We start from the raw sequence: 21,682 nt of genomic DNA on the forward strand, positions 1-21,682 counted from the left end.
CACCTTAAATTTGAGAGGACTAACTTGCCTAGCCCCAGGCTCCTACTGCTCCTCACGGGGCGACATAGGATTGGATGGTGGACGGATGTGGATGGTTCATACTTGATGGATGAGTTGAAGATAACTCAAAAGGATGACCTATTCTTTGCCATATAATAGGTCAAAGGTCAATATGATGCAATATTAGATTTAAACAATTTTTATTCGAACTGCAGTAAACTTTGTGGGAAGATTCAGGTTAAAATAAGAAAAGGAGATTCAGTTTTTTGAACACTTGGTGAAAGGACGAGGTCATATGAAAAGATCAAATGCACAAGATCACTAGAGCAAAGTCAACTCAGTTTTGATCTCATCTGAACCAAAGTTGGTGAAAGCGTAAAGGGTTAGAAACCGAACTGAAACTGTTTGATTGAGGAAAATCTGTCGAAGGTCAAGGTCACAGGGTAAAGTGGAAATATTCAGCCATTAGTCCAGTTGTTGTGTCTTCCATGTACTACTCCTCTAAGTGCTGTTTGCTATGATTAATTATGGCCCATTTTTCTCTCGCAAGAGTTGGCAAATTTGCATTTTTTTTTTTTTTTTTCAGCTAATGCAAGATGATTTTTTTCTTAAAGGTGGAAGTGAGTCACCAAGAGCCTGGGGGTCTAATTACCAACAATACTTTGCATAGCTTGCATAAGCAAGAAAAAATGAGCGAGACATGTGCAAGCAAGAAAAAAGAAATGAGTAAAACAAGTGTGTTAAAACTCCTCTTAACAGCTTGAGAGAGAAAACGACATATAGCAAGAAAATGTCAACAGAGAAGTAGGCTGATGGCGGGAAAGGCGGTAGAGATTTATCCCCAGGCTGGAGTTCAGGGGACAGTTTAGAGACTTGATTTCGTCACAGCATAGCTAACTAGCACACGATTGGATATCAATCTTAATTATTACTCTTATTGCTGCCAGATGGGCGCTAGACCCTCAAGGAATCGAACTAGAAATGCCAATATCTACTGGGTTTACTGACTTACTGAGTGACCTTTGACCTTGGCACCACACGCCCAAATTATCGGATCCTATGACTCAACTCCCGTTACCAAAGCTGGAAATTTGCCATGCGTAATCGAACTTTGGGCAGAAGCTTCTGGGTGTTGCTAAGGATAGCTGGCTTTTTCATTAAGTCGAGTTTTCTGGGGTCCAGCAGTAAACAGCTTGGTGAATTTTGTTCTACTGAGCTTATGAATGAACTATCATCGTCTTATGATTGATAATAATTTTCACTTATACTTCTACGCACGACATTTATTGTCAAATCTATTATTTGTGTTGCATCACTACCGCTAGACGATGTTTTCCACAGAAGAATGACCTACCATCTACCTACGAATTGGACCAATGATGGTCCCACAGAATCCACTAATGTGTCTTAAAAACAACTCCATTAATAGCACCACAACTAGTCCTAAATAAGTCAATATGCCTGGCAGGTTTTCGAAGTGTGGATCCGTTGTGCTATAAGTGTTCAAACGGCGGCGTGTAAAAGATTCTGTTGCCTGTAAGAGGAGTAGCTTAGACCTCTAGGAACGGACTGTGCTTATGAACTAGGAAATCTCGGTAAGCAGCCCCTTAGAATGAGGTCGGAAGGATCGTTTTAAGGATGGAAATCTGAGTGGCATAGAGGCATAGTGATACTTGCTCCTTAGCCTCTTAGTTTGTATTCCACACCACAATATTCCCTTGCATGAAGTTCTTGCAAGATGGTACTGAAATGTGGTGTGCAGAATGAATCACGAAAGAGGATACTTTGCGAAATCCCTCAAAGGCATTCAGAATATGAGACACTATAGGTAATATTCAGTTCAGACCTTATTACCTCACGCGAAATGTAAAGGAACCCCAGGCTAGGCTAATGTGGGCAGAGTGAAACATTAGGGGTTGGTGGGAAGCAGGCCTGCATCCCCTAGGGGGCAATTATCACACTATATGTATCCCTTGCACTGCGGCTGAGTTTCCCTGGGATGGAATTAGTTGTGTGATATTGGCTGGAATAAAACACTAATCGTCTTTAATTACGAACAAAATGTTAGATGGTTCAGATTTAAAATGCTTTTTGTAGTGGTAGGTTTTGATGAGTTTAATGGGTATGGTTTGTCGAATTTGTCCAGAAATAAAAATGGAAGTTTGTGTTTCTAAGTGAAAGAGTGAAGCGCCATAGCAAGAGAACAGCATTTTTGTTTATTATTATTTGTACCATCATGCGAATTATAATAAGATTAGGAGAGACTTTTTTTTACAAATGAGAGAGGTTTATTGAAGTCTTACCTTACTCTTTTGGCATGAGGAGGAACGCACTTTTGCAGATGAAATTATAGCCTATCCATATGACGGTAGAGTAACTGAATATATAAAGTCCTCGGATTGAAGGAGATTAATATCCAGCACTGAGGATTCTGAATCAATGCAGGGGACAACACATGACTTTCACCTGGCCTGGCGTGTTGGACGACTAGACCACCAGTAGTCTGCTTTCTGGGTGGTCCTTCCAAGTGGTCACGATGCAGCCAGCTCCACCTAATCATTCCACTTCACTGCCAGTCTCTCATCGACGTTGCTATCTCCTCAATGATATTTTTACAATCTATTTCTATCTTAAGCCTTTCATGGTCGGGTAACTCTAGTATCATGTTCCAGTAAACGTCAGAAGATTGCATGCACCTGAGCGCAAGTTTATAATAGTGTAGGTGTTAATACTGGTACTCTTAACTCTTGCATGGCCGACCTTAGGAGGTTTCCCACTGGCAATATGAGTGGCATTAACCAGAATAGCAATAGCAGGAGTTCCAACCCCAGGCTCATCTGGATGTGAACCCGACGGACTCCATGTTAAGGTTGCCTATTTCCTGCAGTTCATCATTCTCTATTTCGTGGGACAGGGAAGAAACAGTTGGACGTTTGAATAACTGGACAGTGTTGCTTTCTATTTATGTTGGTGTTGCCATACGCCGACATGTCGTGAAAATACCCTCGCTAACATCAATACACCACTCCTGCATGTGACAGCCCTAGCATATATTCGGCAAGGACAGTGGCCGTTAGCGCTGAAGCGGTGATGTGTAGAGGTGACGTACAGAAACCACAGCTGCTGCGACACCCGGGCGCACAAGAGGTGATGAACATTTGCCCCTCTGGTCGCGAGGTGACTGTAATAGTTCCGGGGACCCACAAACTGTTGGACGAGACATTTGATAGGTTGTCTCTGCCAGGGCTTCAGATTACCAGCATAAATACTTCTGGATATGAATAGCAGAGGTTAGCCATATTTATATCAATATTTATGTAGGAATGTTAGGGATCATTAACATGTATTACTGAAGGATATGGAATCACCATTTATTAAGGTGTCTGGAGAAAGAGATGACAGGGAGACAATACGCTTGTTAGAATACTGCCTTTTGCACGCCATTTCTCTCACTCACTCACCCACTCACTCAGTGTCACTCTTTCTCAGTCATTTACATTATTCATTCCCACTCATTCACTCAGTTACTCACTCACCCAGTCTCTTGCTTGCTGGTCTCACGCACTCACTCACTCACCGACTCACTCACTGTCACTCAATCAGTTTCACTCACTCACTCGGTTTCACCCACACGATCTCACTCACTCTCACTCTTCCATCCAGTCATCTCTCTCTCTCTCACCCAGTCCAGTCCTTTCACTTACTCTCTCTCTCTCTCTCTCTCTCACACACACACACACACACACACACACACACACACACACACACACACACACACACACACACACACACACACACACAGTCACTCACTTTCAGTCTTTTGCACATGTCTGAGGCACAGCGGTCCTCCTACGTGGCCAACACCTTCACATATCACCACTTCAGCCTTCATACCACCGTCCATACTGAATACTTGCTAAGGCCGCCCTATTCGGAACTGGTGTGGTGGTATTAGCGGTGTTGGTGATATTACTTGTCGGTGGATCTCTAGTGGGACATCAGTAAAGGTCTGCTTCCACTATATTCCACTCAATACATAATCCACTCCACATCCACCAGGTAGCTGTCCTGCTCCATTTACGATCGAACTTGATGCCATTCCAACAACAAGAGACGATTTCTCGTTACCACTCGGACTAACACATATACTTACTGAGGAGAAGGGGAAGGAGGAGTGAAGAGGGAGGAAAGGGAGGGAGAGAGGCATTATTAGGGAAGGGAAGGGGAGGAAGAGAAGAGGGTGACGAGGAAAGGGAAGAGGACTGAGGTGGGGAAGGGAGTGACAGGGGAGGGAAGGGAAAGAATGTGAAGGGAGGAAAGGGAGTGAGGGGAAAGGGAAGAGAGTCAGGAGGGAGGAGGAGGGGAGGAAGGGGAAGGGGAAGGAAAGGGAGGGAGGGAGGGAAATCAAGGGAAGGAAGGGAGGAAGGGAGGGAGGGAGGGGGGGAGGGAGGAAGGGGAAAAGAGGGAATGAGGGGGAGGGAAGGGAGGGAAAGGGAGTGGAGAAGGGGGAGGGAGGTAAGGGAGTGACGGGGGAGAGAAGAAAGGGAGTGAGGGGGAGAGGGAGTAGAAGGGGGATTGGGACGGGAGTGATGGGGAAGGGGGAACGGAGGGAGGGAGGAGGTGAGCTAAGGGAAGGAAGTGATGGGGAAAGGGGGAAGTAGGGAGGGAGGAGGAGGTGAGCGTGGGAAGGAAGTGATGGGGATGGAAGGGAGTGATGGTCAGGAGAGTGGGAAAGAGGAGCGTGGGAGGGGAGGGAAGGAAAGAGGAAAGGAAGGGGAAGGGGAGATGGAGATGGAGGGAGGAGGAGGGATGGAGGGAGGGAGGGGGAGGATAAGAGGTCATATTGCAAAACTCCCCTGACCACAGATCATCCCTCTCTCCCATCAATCTCTCCTTTCTCCCTTCCTTCCTATTCAACTTCCTCCCTCCTCCTCCATGTCATCCCCATCTCCCTTCACTCCACATTTCTCCTTCCTTCCTTTCTTCGCTTTCTCTCTTCCTCTTCTTTTCGTTTCTCTTCTCTTCTCTCTTCCTTGTTACTTTTTTCCCTGTTCTTTATATATGTACAGTATATATATATATATATATATATATATATATATATATATATATATATATATATATAAGACGCAAGAGAGGGGGTTGGGACACGAAAGGGAAAGATAAAAAGAGGGGAAAAAGAAAGTGAAGGATAGAAGAGACGAGAGAAGAGAGGAGGGAAGAGAGAGAGAGATAAGAAAGTAAGGGGAGAAGAAAAGAAGAGAAAGAGAGGGGGGAAGGAAGGTAGAGAGGAGAGAGGGAGGGAGGGAGAGGAAGGAATGAGGGAGAGGAGAGGTAAAGAGTGGGAGGGAGACAGTAGGGGTTAGGGTTGAAGGAAGTAATACTGAAGGTTTTCCCTGTGGGAAAAAATGTGTGCGAGATATATATCTATATCTATATCTATATCTATCTATCTATCTATCTATATGGAGAGAGAGAGAGAGAGAGAGAGAGAGAGAGAGAGAGAGAGAGAGAGAGAGAGAGAGAGAGAGAGAGAGAGAGAGAGAGAGAGAGAGAGAGAGAGAGGGTATATTATGAGGAAAGAGAAATAGCATTTGAGAGAATAGAAAAATGAGTGTGTGAGAAAGAGTGAGAGAGAGGGTGTGAAGAAGCGCATTGAGACTATGCTTGGATGTGAAAAAATGAGAGAGAGGATACTGTGTGATCAAGTGAGAGAGATATGCTTGTTTGAGAAAATGAGAGATAAAGGGAGTGTGGGTAAGTGTGTGAGAAAAGAGATGAGGTGTGATCCCTAACATTCCTACATAAATATGAATATAAATATGGCTAACCTCTGTTATTCATAGCCAGAAGTATGTTTGCTGGCAATCTGAAACCCTGGCAACGGCTGTCAAATAGCTCGTCCAACAGTTTGTGGGCCGCCGGAACTATCACAGTCACCTCCCGACCAGAGTGGCATACGTTCATCACCTCTTTTTCGCTCGGGTGTCGCAGCAACTGTGGTTTATTACTATACGTCGGAGGACTGCCCGACCTCAGGGAATAACCTGTTAAGCCTATGGTCAGAGTCGGACACATAAAGGAAAGAAAGAAGGAAGGTAAGAAAGTGAAAAGCCATCTCCTTGGCTTGAGGCTAAAAGGATAAACAATATATTTTTAAAGAAAATCAAGATGTGCAACGCAATAGCTTCAGACTGAAAAAATATACAAAACATAAAAGAAAAGGAAGGTGTAGAACGCAAAGCACATCTCCAAGAAAACATGCTAGACAGACTCCTAAGCTGACGAGAATAAGAGACCATTACCCCCTCACCCGAAGCTGGAACCTCAGTGAAATTAATGAGAGAGGGAGATAAAATAAGCGATCCCCTTAGACGCGAGGGCAAAGAGCGTGCCATCCCTCCTGATGCATTGTGAGCCCAGACGTTGACCTCCCCGCCCATTATATTCTCGTTGGTGGGAGAACCGTTTAATTGGCGGCTGGGTCTGTGAGGTTATCTTTAATTTATGGAAGGGCACGTGTAAGAGGAATATATTTTAAAAGTGACAGAAGCTTATGAATGTTCTTTTAGGTGAGTATTTTGTTTGAAGTTTACTGTGATTTATGGGTTGTCACATGATTTTAGCTTGAAGGGGTATGTACTGTACTGTTAATTAATCTTGGAGGCTGGGAGAGTAATAAATTGTTAATTCTCCTCTGTATCAAGAGAGTTTCAGACTTTTACTTAATTTAGAGATGCTTCATATTAGATTCCTCTTCATTTTATTAATCAAGATGGCACTTAATTTATCTTGAGAAGCAATGCAGTTTATTTTTGATACGGAAATGCCAGATATTCACCGGTTGCAATGAGGCCTTTTTGCGTAGATAATGGAGAACGTTTAATTGGTAGTGTTTCTGTAATGTGTGGGAGGACGAATGAGGAAGCAATTTATTTTTGACTTATTTTTGTTTGTACTAATTACTCATTAATGGATTCGTCGTTTTCAGTGCAACACATTCTCTGTCTCTACAAGGACTAATATTTCATGCCTCTATCAGAAACTTTTTAACTCTGCTTTACCTAATGGGGAAAATTTATTTAGAAATTTTGGGGTTTTATGAGGATAACAATAATTCATGGGATCAAAGACGGTTTTAGTTATAGGGTAAATATCGGTTGACTTATTCTGGATGTGATAGATACTCATTATAATAAAAGGCCGTGAAACATTAAAACGTTAAATAAAATGTGTTTATGTGAGAGCATCTGTTAGTCACGGAGAAGCGCAACATGTTATCAGGAAGGATAATACTTCATGTTAATATACTTAGGATTTAAAAGAACAATGTATGTATTATTTTCTGGAAAAGTAATAGTTTAATTTAAAAATACCAAGGATGTTAATAAAGTAATGCGTGTATTTTATCAGGAAGGTTAATTCTTTACTACTAATATATTAAGGAAGTTAGTAAAATAATGTATTGCTTATTTAGTGTCGAGAATTAGATATAAATAATATACGAATCGTCACGCGGTTTTAGCAATAAAGGATATACATGGCTGAGTTGATGTGGAAATGACACATACTCCATTGCACTTCAGACTCTTAAATGGGGTTGGTGCCCTAAATGCCATATATTTAGTGGAGAAAATGGATCTGTGAGGCAATCTCTAAATTACGGATAGGAACGTGTAAGAATATATATATATATATATATATATATATATATATATATATATATATATATATATATATATATATATATATATATATATATATATATATATATATATATATATATATATAACGTTGAAGTCACGATACAAAATTCCGAAACGTCTATATGTTTCTATAGTGCTTTCACTATAAATTGCCCCAGATTTCCGTCCTTTTGCAGCTTATTTCAAAAGTTCAGTAACAGAAAAATTCAGTGCCATGTTTCTATACCAATTCTATAGCAGCTCTTTTTGGCTAGCATCATATATAAGTGTTCATTTGGTGTTACATCTTAGCATTCAAGGTGAAGAGATGACAGTCCTAGGCCGAGTTAGTGTGAAACGAATATAGTTCATTATGACATTTCTGCTACAGACGTAAAGAGAATTGTTATCTTGGCTCTTAGTTTGTGGTAGTACAGTATGTGTGTTCCCGATCTGTCGGAATAGTTGTTGGGGACGGCAAATAGGCAGAGAAATTGGCTGGGTCTTGCCTGGGGAGTTACTGGCAGATGGAAGCAAAATCCTTGTTGGTCTCCTCAGCTTCCTCTTAACTGGAGAGATGACAGACACAGGAAAGTGAGGCTGTGTAATTGTTCAAGGCAACACGACATCTTAGTTACTGGCAATTGTTTCCTTAAAAAGTTTCAGTTGGTTAGGATGATAATTTTTTTGATAGTTTGATTTCTCCCATTACTTTATTCCTTATGCAGTTGAAAAAAGGCATTATTAGAATGGACGGCTAGGTTACTGTGTTGTATTCATCTTTTAACTCTGCCATATAGCGTAAATCTACTGGGTGTTTTGTAAAGTTTTCCCCTTAAGGGAGTGGTGATGAACAGCTGTGAGTGGTGACTGGTAGTTTTCTAATTTCGTGGAAACATCTTCAGGGATAAGAACTACTTGTACAACCTAATGATAGGTGAAGATCCAGTAGCTAAAATGTTAAACTGAGGTAGTACTTTGGGTGGTACTTCAGATGGAAATTTGTTTGGGAGACGCTGTATGCAATGGAGACCACAGGACTGAAGAGTGATTACTGCGTCCTAACGGGGCCATTACCTGTGGTAGTGAGTAATGGCGGCACAGGTCGGTCAATATTAAATCCATTTTTTTTTTTTTTTAATGTAGGGAGATCGACAACCCGTGAGAGATGACGCTTGTTCTGGAGATTGGTGGTCTTGCATTTCATTAACGACTTCACATACTGAAAATTAGGCTTGGGTAACGTTCTCTTAAACTATCCGCGTTGTGAGTGTGATACTGTAGAAATTGGTGCTTGTTGAGGGAAAGGGAAGGATGTTAAAGTACACGGTAAATATCTGAAGCACTATGAAGTGCGTTGTATGTCGAAGCAACACGTACCCACAACGTCTCCATTCCATCTGAGGTGCCAACATCTAAGAGAAAAGGACTGAGTTTGGTGTGTTATAATACCACTACTCCACCTCAGTGTTTCCCAGTGCAAAATCTGTATAATAAATCATAGCCTTGGATATGCCTAAGTTCAGGGTTGATTTACTAAGACTCCACGATAGCTAAAACGTCAGGCTGGGTGGTAGTCAGTACTGAGACACGTTTAATGCTACTCAAGGAAGCGTGATTGGTTCCCTTCCCTTAAAAGTCTAAGCTGACGTACCTAGCTATTGATAGAGCAACATAGAAATGCATGATGGATGGAATCTGTGCTTACACTTGCATGTATTATAGGTTAGCATAAGATAATTTTTTGGGTGTATTTGGACTTTATTAATTATCGTTATTTCCATTATCTCACCTTCTTACCTCCCATCTTCCTCTTCCTCCTCCTCCTCCTTTTCCTCTTCCTCTTCCTTCTCCAGTTTTTCTCTCTCCTCTTCCTTCTTCTCCTCCTCCTCTCGCCCTCCACCCATTCCTACCCTATTACCCAGTTCCATTAAACCTCATTTCCGTTTCAGTCCTCTCTCTAATTCCCTTCTGCTCAATTAACTTTCCTGCTTGTTGTCTCTCTCTCTCTCTCTCTCTCTCTCTGCCTACCTATTCATCCATCCGTCTACCCATTTTTGTAGGATGAGTCTCTGCCAAGTTAATGTAGGAGGACATGTAGGACGATAGATGCACAGGCAGGAACTGAGGTTATGAAACACCTCCAACGACGACAGGTTACTTTACTAGAAGAGGTTCGTCCTAATCTCTGGGAGTCTAGTTGCTTTCTGCTTCTCACTAATTTAACTGGGAGAGAGGTAAAGGGGGAATCACGCGTACCCGATGCCATCACGTTACGCTGAGTGAACAAATTATCTGATTTGTACACATAAAACAGTCTTCTCACTCTTCTTTAAGCTGCACCTTTCCAGCAGGAAGCTGTCAGTGCTAGACAGCACCTTGAAGCCAGTAGCCAGATCATTATAATACACTGGCAGCAGAAGCACTGCACCACACTACAACTACAGCATCATACATATTACATTTATTTTCTGTCCGTCTGTCTACAATGTATGTATACAACAGCTATCGTAGGGACAAAGTAATTATATAAAGAACTAGAGGGGCACTCAATGGAGCGCATCTCCCCGACAAGGGCAACGTAATTTCAAAACCACTCTTCATAATGGGTTAGGTTTTCTCACCACTGATTAGGGTTTCCCAGAAAGTGTTTTCCGGATCCAGAATCTGTAATGCGATCCGGATCAGCCCCAAAAGATAATCAATTGTTCCCTGGGACATGGGCTATCTACCCATCTAATATGGTCCAAATCTCTCTTTTAGTTTTTGAGTAATCCTGCTAACAGACAAATAAACAAACAAACACGGGTGAAAACATACTCTCCTTGTAGGGGAGAATAAAAGTCACAGGTTATGATGGTCCTGTTTACAAATACTGTAGCCACTTAATTCTCAATAATTCCAATGCTTGTTCTCCATCTCGCTCGTGATCTGCATCATCTCCTCTCTCCCACTTTGATTTACAGTCGGCCAAGGGAAGAAACATAGAAAGAATGAAACAAAAGCATTCGGGAGCTGAGTGCAAATCGCCCACCCTAATATGTTGTTGGTTAAGGTACAGGCTACCTACTGGTACAAACCAAATTTGAAGACGAGATATTCTGCCAACACACACACACTCACTCACTCACTCACTCACTCAATCTCCTCTCCTTGCTAAAGGCTGCAGATTGAATTTCTCATAACTCTCCGGAATTCAGTCACCGCGTTTCACAGAATCCCAATCCATATTATAAAAATATATGGTGGCTGGCATTAGGTCGTCTTTGATTAAATCCTCACCAAAAGTAGTTGGCTTCGGCACATTTACATGGTTGCTATTTCCCGTAGTTTGGGTGAAGATTGTCCACAACTTCTCGAGATATTTTGGCAACACACACACACACACACACACACACACACACACACACACACACACACACACACATATATACTCACACACACCAACAAAAACGACCTCGCTTCGCCTTGCTAAAGTCGGGCGATATATATAAAACAAAACGCATAACGTGTTCAGAACATTACTTTTAACATAAATGAAGGAAAATAACTCAGGATGCTCTTTATTAGTTCAACTGTCGGTGTTGTTCACGGCAGAATTACCAGTAAAATCTTCCAAACTCTATAGGCGTATGCTTTTTTCCAATGGCTGACTGCACTTCTCCTCCCAGCCGTTCCCTACAATACACCATACATTCAGGGCAAAGTCAGTCGTATCTTTCAATAATTCTTGCCTCTAGTACGTAAAGTTATTCTCTTCCTGGCGTGTAATGGAAGACTCTCACTGTACCATCCATTATGCGCTTAAAATACTACCATTATGGATTCTTTGAGCCCGTCGAATACAAAGGCGTTTTCTTTCTTTCTTTCTTTTTTTTAACTCTCCCTTTCACCAGGCATGTATTTTTAGATTTGGGAGGTTCTGTAGCGGCTAGATATTACCTTTATAAATATTTACACTACCGGGCTCGATTGTGATTAGAATGGACTCGTCCGAAGCTTGCAAAACTAAAATATGTTAGCAAGTGTTTTGGAGACATCAATAGTTTCTGGGTATTTTTTGTGTCTGTTAGGGTCTGTCTTTCCTTCTTTTCTCGCCATAAAAGATTCATTTAGTACTGCCAGGCTCTAAGACTCACTCTCAGCTGGATAAAATCGTCCGCCGTTAACCAGATTAAGGTACCAGAGTTGTCCAGACTGTAAGAGGGTTTATTCCTTCACTCAGAGAAAACTCCCCAAACATCAGTAAAATTGTCGGTTACCAGCAAGCTTAATCTGAGAGAGAGAGAGAGAGAGAGAGAGAGAGAGAGAGAGAGAGAGAGAGAGAGAGAGAGAGAATCATTGCACTGGAGGGTTACATAAAATTTGTTCTACAGGGTGGTCATAAAATGTTCGCCTGATTACGACACTTAATAAAATTTTTTCTGGGAAAGATGTCATAAAAACAAAGTCTGATATTATTAATCAAGTAACTCACGTAATTTTTTACTTTTTTTTTTTTTTTTTTTTTTTTACTGAAGACTAACTGTGCGTAGGGACTTCAATGAAAAGTTCCCTTCTCGTTGGACCTGGGGAGATGGGCCTATTCCATGGCCTCTTTGTTCCCCGGATATCACGCCAATGGATTTCTTTTTATGGGGCTATGAAGAAGATAGAGTATATGCAGAGAAGGTTAACAACATTACAGAGTCAAGACACAGGACTGAAGAGGCACTGGCTTCCATCTCGTTAAACATGCTTCATAACACTCGTAATCAAATCCACCTCCGCCTTGATATTCTACGTGGTACTACGGGAGCTATGTTGACAAATACATATCACAAATTTGTTAAGATGTTTAACTAATTGCAACCAATCCTTTAAAATAGTTCCTAGTATTTGTTTTTTAACATCCTAATCACGTGAATAATTACTCTAGCCCAGACAGGGAGTGCAAGCCAAACTATATCAACCACTTAGTTCATTTAATATTTCGTAGGTACGGCTGGTGCTAGAGGGATGCCTTCACGTGGTGTCACTGATGTACCTAGGCTGCTCTACTGCCTCATTATACAAACGTCCCTCAACACCCCTGTATCTCAAAAAGAGGATGGTGGACTGCAGGAATTGGCAACTTTAGATTTCAGTCCACTAGGTTCACGTATCAGATGTGTCTGGGGCTGCAAATACTACTACTACCATTACTACAGCCATTACTACAACAACAACAACAACAACAACAACTACTACTACTACTATTACTACTACTACTACTACTACTACTACTACTACTACTACTACTACTACTACTACTACTTTCACCTCCATCCATTTGGGAATTATATTGTGAAGATCAAAATCAACCTTCATAATACAGTTCATTGGCCCATAACACACCAATGATACATTGTATTTCTCAACATCTGCTATTACTTTCATTACTTTTTTTTTTTATTAACATTACAGTGCTAATAAAGACATTAATCTATAAGAGTCGCTGGTCTATGCAACTCTCGACCACAGTAGCTTTGTAATCCATACCTGCCAAAGAGACAGGCCTGAGGGCTGATGATCTTGTGCCCCTGAGACACAGGAATGCAGACCTCACGAGGGAGAATGAGTCATCTCATCCAGGCCATATCAGAACTCTGTGGTTGACGCCTCTTCTCAGAAAGAACCTCTGCCAGTATCGAGCAGAATATCACTGCCTCTGGATCCATCCCACCTGATGCTGCAAACGCAGGCGGAGTGAATCGACCGTAGTTTTTTTTTTTTTTTTTTTTTTTCGTGTTCATTCCTCTTGTGCGCAGCCTCGAGAGACAGTTCGCGGTGGCATGCCGCCAAAGGATCAAATATCCTGATGTCGAAGAAAGCCCTGTGCCCGTTTGTCCAAACTTCTCGAGCACTGACATCCACTCTTGCATCATTTAATGTGTTTGCTGCTCTGTGGTTGAAATGCTCACCGTCTAGACTGGGAGCAGAGCTGGCTCTATGATAACATCATGGTATGTTTCTTGTTGCATTTTCGCAGTGAGGTCGCGTACTACTACTACTACTACTCCTATTATTGCTACTACTACTACTACTGCTACTACGTAGGTACAGCTTTGGACATAAAAATCGATTCATTAAGACATATAACGTGACAAGAATAGCAAATTTCGGATCCTTGTGATGAGCACTTCGGACCCAACATACTTCTCAGAGTATTACGTAAGAATATCATAATTCCTAAACTAATCAGTGAAGGGACATTATTTGTGTGTATGCGACTGAGGTGGAGGCTGAAAGAGGGAAGGAAAGACTGAGGAAGAGATGGCGGAATGGGGGTTGGAGAGGTGTATCAGTGAGGAAAGTGTGAGTTCGAGAGAGGGTAAAATCATGGCAGAGAAGAAGGTGATATAAGGTCGATTTTGTTGAAGATGAAGGGATGGGGTGGGGAGTTATACTGTATGAATGAAGGGTGTGTGAATTGGAGAGAGGACCGCCTGACAGCCGGGGACTGGGTGATATGGAGGCGATCTGTTTGTGGTCAAGTCGTTCTGGATTAAGGCGTCTGACTATATATAAACATGGACACAGCAGAACTGTACTTAATTAATGTCCTTCCGGGTTTCTCTCTCATTATTCTCCCATTGTCATTTTTTTTTTTATAATTGCCAGTTTCTACCATGCATGTTTGTTCTTGCCATTAAATGTACTATTGAATCTGATTTTGGCAAAGCTTTATGGTCTCTCAGAATGTTTACACTCCACATTAACGTGCGAGGTTCACGTTTCCATCTTACTGCCGTCAAACATTCAGCCTGGGAGAGACTTGGAGTGCGTTATATATCGCCTTCATTAATCCCTTCAGCCAGATGACGTGTTTTGTACTTCAACTCATGCTTTCACCAGACAGTATTAATCGGGTTTGGGGTGATTTTTCGAACTAGAGGGGTTAGATTTAGTATTCATTAACCTCTTTCACTGTTAGACATCATTCCTAACTTAAAGAAAATAGTCCAGAGGATAAAAAAAAAAAAAACTAAAATATTATGCCATCCAGTCCGCCACAGGGTGCCAGAGACACTCCTAACCTGATGAGAAATTTTGGTACCAGCAAGGATATGAAATCAATTACTCCATCAGTTTACTATCCTTATTTTATTATACTTTCGCTTGAAATTATCTCTCTAATACAAAATATGTTGATATGTAACACGAACATGGTCCTAAGCAAGAAGATGTGCCGTGAAAAGGATGCAGAACCACAGCATTCTCTCACGCTGCCACTGAACTACGTGAGCTGCAGGACAAAATCTGGACCAAGTTAAAGGTTTTATACTAGTTGTAGCCCCTGGTTCATCTGAAACGTGTATACCCTGTGGACTGCAGGCCAAAGTTGTCCCTCTCCTGAAATCTTCCAGAATCCTTTGGGGGAGAGTGTGTGAGATGAAAGACGTTTGTATAGCCGGGTAGTGGATCCGTCCGGCCATATCAGTGTCACAGCGTGAAGGTGTCTTTCTCCAGCACCACGTCCTCAGTTTAGAAGTACTTCTAGTAGTCGCAGCCCCACATGAATACGTTGGACTGCAGGTCAGGATTATTCTTCTCCTGCAGTCCTCTGAAGGGAGAGGGTTAAGGGACGTTTGTATAATTGGGAAGCTACACTACGATCAGATCGGTGCCATCATAAGAAGGCGTCCCTCTCAGCACACGTCCTAAATAATTTCCCGCCTCTTCCCCGCATAATTATTCTCGACCTCTGGAGCATTATTCCAATTGGCTTTGACAACATTGTTACGTCGCCTCAGGATGCTTAAACTCCACCTAACTCTTCTCACTTTCCATCAAAACTTTATCTAACGCTCCTACAATTTTCCAGCCAGAGTCTCAAAAATTCTCTTAACCTTTTCAGACAGATGATGCATTTTCTTAATTCTGTTGCATTTACTGTCAGGGTATTTTCTTCACCTTAAGCAGTAAAGGGCTAATGAAAGCTATATATAATCCCTACAATAAAAAAATAAGTGTCTCCGATACTAAATGAAATCGTCTGTTTGTAACACGAATAACATAAATCCGTCATTGGTTTAAAGGCGACGAGCTGTTCTTGTTCAACAAACGATTTTTTTTTTTATATCAGGGAGGATTTTTCGAACAGAGGGAGGTAAACACAGGCCTCATTAACCGTTTCACTACTAGGATAATCTTCTACGATGACTAAAATCGTCTAATATCAGCAGTGATAATGACGTACGTTGGGTGAAGTGGTTAATCCTTTTACTGCCAGAATTACTCTTGCAGACTTGCCTAGTGTCTTGAACTTTTTTATTGCTTTGCTATTTTGTGCTAAATTGGAACAGCTAAGCTGTTTGACCGTCAGGAAAATGCTAATATGAAAAATCGAGGGTCTGGCAAAAGAATAGTTCAGTTTACCTACAAACTCATGAAAGAAAAAGGATAATCCAAAGCCACTTAACAGGCTCTGGATTGCAGGAGAGTTGCTGGATGCCTTTTTACCAGACTAGAAAGGGTCAGAAAAATATATCAAAAGGCCATGTAAAAACCAGAAAATGGCCTTGAAGAACTCTCAACAGAATCCTAAACGAAGATGCCTCAGGGGGTCATTTGGTGACGTTAAGGCGGCCGCAGAGAACCATTTTCAAAACACGAGGGTTACAAAAGGGACAGACCGAGTCCTGTGGCACGGCAGCGTAGGCCGGGATGTGGTGCTGGGCACTGGGCTACCTACTGTACAGTAAGAGCGAGTCGGTACTAAAGTAACTTAGTAACAATGGCATTTCTATGCTCCAGGGGAAATAAGTCAAGGGTGAAAATGTCCAGAGGGGAAAACGTCCTGGGGTAAAATTGTCCAGGGGTAAAATGCCCTATACTCCATATGCTTGTCGAAATAATCATTACCCCGCTTTCGCTTCACCAGTTTGGGTGTAAATATAAACATGCAGCAGCTCACTTTGTAGAGGTAGGTGCTTTGTAACAACATCTGCACAACTTGTAATGTTGAACTCTATCTATTGCCAGACTCATTAATCCCGTAAGGGGTTGCCACAAGGAAATCGCCTTCACGTCGCCCTGTCCCCCGCCATTTCAATGCATTCTCCCCAGGTCACACCCCTCTTTCTTATATACCTCTCCACTCCATCCTTGTATCTCACCCTTGGCCTCCCCCTTCCTCGCTCCCCTCCACCTCACTCACATACTCTCTTCTCGTCAGTCTCTCGCTCTCCATCCTCTCCACTTGGGCAAACCGACTCAATCTATTTCTCCTAAAGCTTTCTTTCACATCCACATTCACAACACAATGCTCCTTCATTCCTCATTTGTCAGTCTGTCTCTCCATTTGACACCACAAGCTCCTCTCAAATAACTCATTTCCACTACTCTTACTCTTGACTTGCGTACTTCCAACAAGGTCCAAGCTTCTAGTTATAGTTCGTATGACTATCATGCAGCTACTTTTTTACCTCCATGCTCACTTTCATATTCTTTATCACTGCTTTCAAAGAACCAGCACCCTTTCTTCCTTGTTGTACCCTTTCAAGCACACTTCCATCCTTATTCATCACACTACCTAAATACTTAAATGCACACACATTTTCCATTTCCTCATCATCCAGCCATACTAAACTTTCAGTGACTTCATTTCTCACGCAGACCATAACTTTATTCTTCCCTACATCCACCTTTAGATTCCGTTTCTTACACATTCCCCCAAACTCACTCACCACGTCTTACAGATCCCCTTCATGTTCACTTAACAATACAGCATCATCTGCAAACATCAAGCTGGAAGTTTCCAGACGCTGAACTCTTTCCTTAGGGCTGCTTCAACATCCAGTGCTCTACCTTGTATCTCCTTTATAACTCCATCCACATACAGAATGAACAGCCATGGAGACATGACTCATCTCTGTTTCAGTCTATCATTCAGAAAGAAAAATTCACTCATTTCACTCTCTACACGCACCGCAGCCTCTGCAACCTCATGCGTACTCTTCACAGCATTCAGCAACGTCCCTTTTACTCCATATGTTCTTAGTATTTTCCACATTCCTTGTCTATCCGCTCTGTCATCTGCTTTCTCCAAATCCATGAAGGCCATATACAACTTCTTTCCTTTCTCCAGAAACTTTTCCACTAAAAACCTAAGGATGAATATCTGATCTACACTACCTCTTCTTTTTCTAAAACCTTCCTGTTCTTCACCAACAGATTCCATTGTAATTTCCCTAACCCTTTTAATAAGTATCCTTTCATATACTTTCCCTATTACAATAAAAAGACAAATGGCCCGATGATTACCACACACTTCTTTTTCCCAATTTCCTTTCTGCAGGAGAATAATTATATATGACTTCCAATCCTCCGGGACTCTACCTTCTTCCAAGGCCAATCTGCACATCTTCCATATCCATTCTACTACTATCAAACCTCCACGCTTCATCATTTCACCACACTATTAATTCCTGGAGCTTTCCCCATTTTGGTTTTCTTCATTGCTTGCACTACTTCCATCCTACCGATCTCTTCCTTCCTCATGACCCTCCTTCTCTCAGCCAGTTCCTTAAAGTGTTCTCTCCATATGCTCTCTTTTTCTCCCTTCTCCACTATCAATCTACTGTTTTGTCTTTCACTCGCATTGTAACTTGCAATACTTTGGTGATAGAAACTCCGTGTACAAACAGCTAGATAAGGAGTTTATTACTAGCTCACAGTAAAACAGACTGCCCATGTCGGCTGTCTGCTAAGAACTGATGCAATAACGCCGTCTTCAGGCGTGGGAAAGCATGCTGACCTAGCAAATTTAGTGGGGGCATGTATGCATTGGGGGGGGACATATATACATCGGGGGTAGACATATTGTGGAGGGGGTACACTACTCCCCCGGGTAGCTGAGACGGTGTCTCCTGACACCGGGAGTGAAAAGGTGTTTGATTATAGTAGGAAGGCAGGACGAGGGAGGTTTGTACAAGGGATAAGTATGATACAGGGGCAGTAGGGGAGACATGGCCATGTGGAGGGGAGGGAATTAGGATATATACATATAAGATATACAAGGAATAATAGGTACAAATCCAGTAAGGGTCGAAGGTATATATAAACATAATGGGAATTACACAATAATAGTTTGATACATGATAAACAAGGAGTAGATATGAGAGTTCTAGTGTTGTTCTTCCTTCATTTTTTTTTTTTTGTGGATTTTCTGTAGGATACACTGTCACTGAGTAATGCATGAAAGAAATACCATCATTTTCTAGTAGGCAGAGTGCTGTTCACAGTTTGGGTAATTGTTAGATGGCAATGGTAGTCACGGAATGCGAGGGCACTAAGTACGGGGAGTTTCTACGTCGTGTGTAGGGCGTACTATGCCTGTAGCGACTCTGATTTCCTGGAGTCGACGTTCCATTTTCTGACACAACAATGCACTGCACAGATGATGAGTAGAAAACCTATGAAAGCGATAACCACAGGGGGAAACACAACTGTTGGATGAACCCATGAACGGCTGAAGGCCAGAGAAAATTGATCCATAATGAAATCACTGTCATTGAGGAAGGTGAGCATGCGCAAGTGAGGGGAGGTGATGGTAATGTTGGCAGAGGGTAGGGTTGAAGGCATGTCGATTGGTTGAAAGATGTCATAGGATTGTTTACGAACAGCTTGGTGATAGCGAGTGGCGTAAGTGATGACGGACTCTGATTTAACGGTACAATAGTCAGGTGCTTTGTAGAGACCACTAGCGGGGACGGAGTGAACGGAAGAACCAGGACACATGATTGTGACAGAGATGGGAACAGCAAAGAAGAAGTACTGGACATGGTTGAGGTGAGCATGGTGGACCGGGAGGGCAGGAGCTGGGACAAAAGAACAGGCCGAGTAGATGGAATGGTTACGAACTAGAGCAGACTCACACGGTGTGGCACTGCTAGGGAAGATAGCGAAAAGGTGGGCAGCACAGAGACGAGAGGTCGGAGTAAGGGAGGAACATTGCTGGAGGTCTGTGGAAGAAAGGAAGGCAACGGAAAGATGATCATGGGAGAGGAGGAAATACGCTGAAGGAACAGATACCTGTAAGAAGGAGTTGTTGAGGCGGAAAGGGAAGGGAATGAGGTGGAAAAGGTTAAAGGTTATGGCAGAACGGAGAGGAATATGGACGACGACGTATGTAGTGAGAAGAGTGGCTTCGAGAACAAGATAATAATATTCAAGGGAGGAGTAAGGGAGGACTGGGGAGAGACCGAAGGTGGAGTAAGCCCATTCCAGGACAGAACGGAGAGCTGAGACAGGTACTAAGTCGGCAGTGACACGTCCATTGATAGCATCGACCAGGATACGAGCCAAGGTAGAGACCTGAGACAGGAGAGAGTCAACAGCCAGTTGGAGATTAGCCATGTTGAGTTTGAGGTAGAAGAAGAAAATGTGTCAATGAGCTCAGTAAATCTGTTACTTATGCATTGCAACTGCCAGGAGAGTGGGAGGAAAGGGTTATAGAGATACTCATTCGGGTTGTGTGTCCCCATGAGGGCCGTGAGATGGTTCCTGATTCCGTGGAGCTGGTGCGCGTAGGCAGGTAGGGCAATGGCTACGTCGGCCAGGGGCGCAAGATCGTAGCGCAAGGAGACCTCGCCTCCTGAGCCGACCAAGGCCCCGGGACGTACTCCACCATCGTCCTGACCTGACCCAGACCCCAGGAGGGTCAGCACTGCCAGCAGGGAGATCGCTAACATCGTTACCTAGAAAATCAGGGTAGAGTTAATGGGGGAGGTCGTGAAGAGGTTGATGGGCAGAGCGCAGTTTGGACCGATATTGATTGGTTGATGAATGAGCAGGTGGAGATGGAGATGAAGGAGACTGAGGGATAGGTGGAGACAAGGTAGACTGAGGGACGGGAGGAGGGGAAGAGGGGGCAGGAGGTTGTGTAAGTGACTCTTCCAACACGAGGCCACGGGGTGCGCGCTTTAAGTCATCGACGTGGACCCATCTGGTGTCCCTAGTGGACAGGTCCTGGAGGTGAAATTTGTTGCCTTGTTGAGTGAGGACTCGGTGGGGCCCTGTAAATTTGTCATCCAACTTGGAGGAAAGCGTATGGGAATGAGCAAAGACAAGATCGCCTACATTGATAGTGATAGGAGAGGCGGACTTATGTTGGCGCTGCAGCATGTCCTCCTGAGAGGAAGCCAAAGTGGATTGGACATACTGGTGGATTGTCTGGAAGTTGGCCAATTTTAGTTTAACATAATCATCCATGTTGTAGATGGGTTCTGGCTTTGAGGATAAGAAAGAGTATGGGAAGTCCTTGTCAAAGCCAAAGAGGACGAAGAAGGGAGATTCAGCAATGGATGCATTGATGGAACTATTGATGGAGGATGCCACTTGGGGAATCCAGTCATCCCAGGACGAACTATGGGAGCCTAGATGTCTGAGGGACTCTAAGATTTTTCGGTTGTGGCGTTCTACAAGGCCATTGGAAGCTGGATGGTTAGGCACGACATTGCACTTACTGATATGAAAGTGGCGACAGATCTCATCTAGAAGGCTATTGTTGAATTCTGTACCGTTGTCAGTAAGAATGGTATGAGGGGTACTGAATGGGCAAATTACGTGATCTACAAAGGCACGGGCAACGCTCTTCGTGGTCTTGTCAGAGAGGGGGACGAGGACACAGTAGCGGGAGAAGTGGTCGACCGCTACGAACAAGTACTCAGCGCCAGATTCTGTGAGAGGTAGTTTAAAGAGATCGATTGAGACAGTTTCCCATGGTCGTGATGGGATTGGGTGTTGTAAGAGAGGTGCTGGTAAGCCTGTTGATCCTTTGTGGCGGTGGCAGGAGAGGCAAGAGTCACAGTGGGCATTGATATCACGGCGCATGGTTGGCCAATAGTATTTGAGACGTGCTTGGCGCAAGCATCGGTCTTTACCTGGATGGGAAGCTTGAGGAGTATTATGAACAATATGAAGAACCTTTGGTATCAGGGCAGTGGGGACAACAAGTTGGCGTACTTCGCGAT

Source organism: Coenobita brevimanus, chromosome 2 (genome assembly GCF_032717465.1).
Source record: "Coenobita brevimanus isolate Jiangsu-jjx chromosome 2, ASM3271746v2, whole genome shotgun sequence".
NCBI classification, from domain to species: Eukaryota; Metazoa; Arthropoda; class Malacostraca; order Decapoda; family Coenobitidae; genus Coenobita; species Coenobita brevimanus.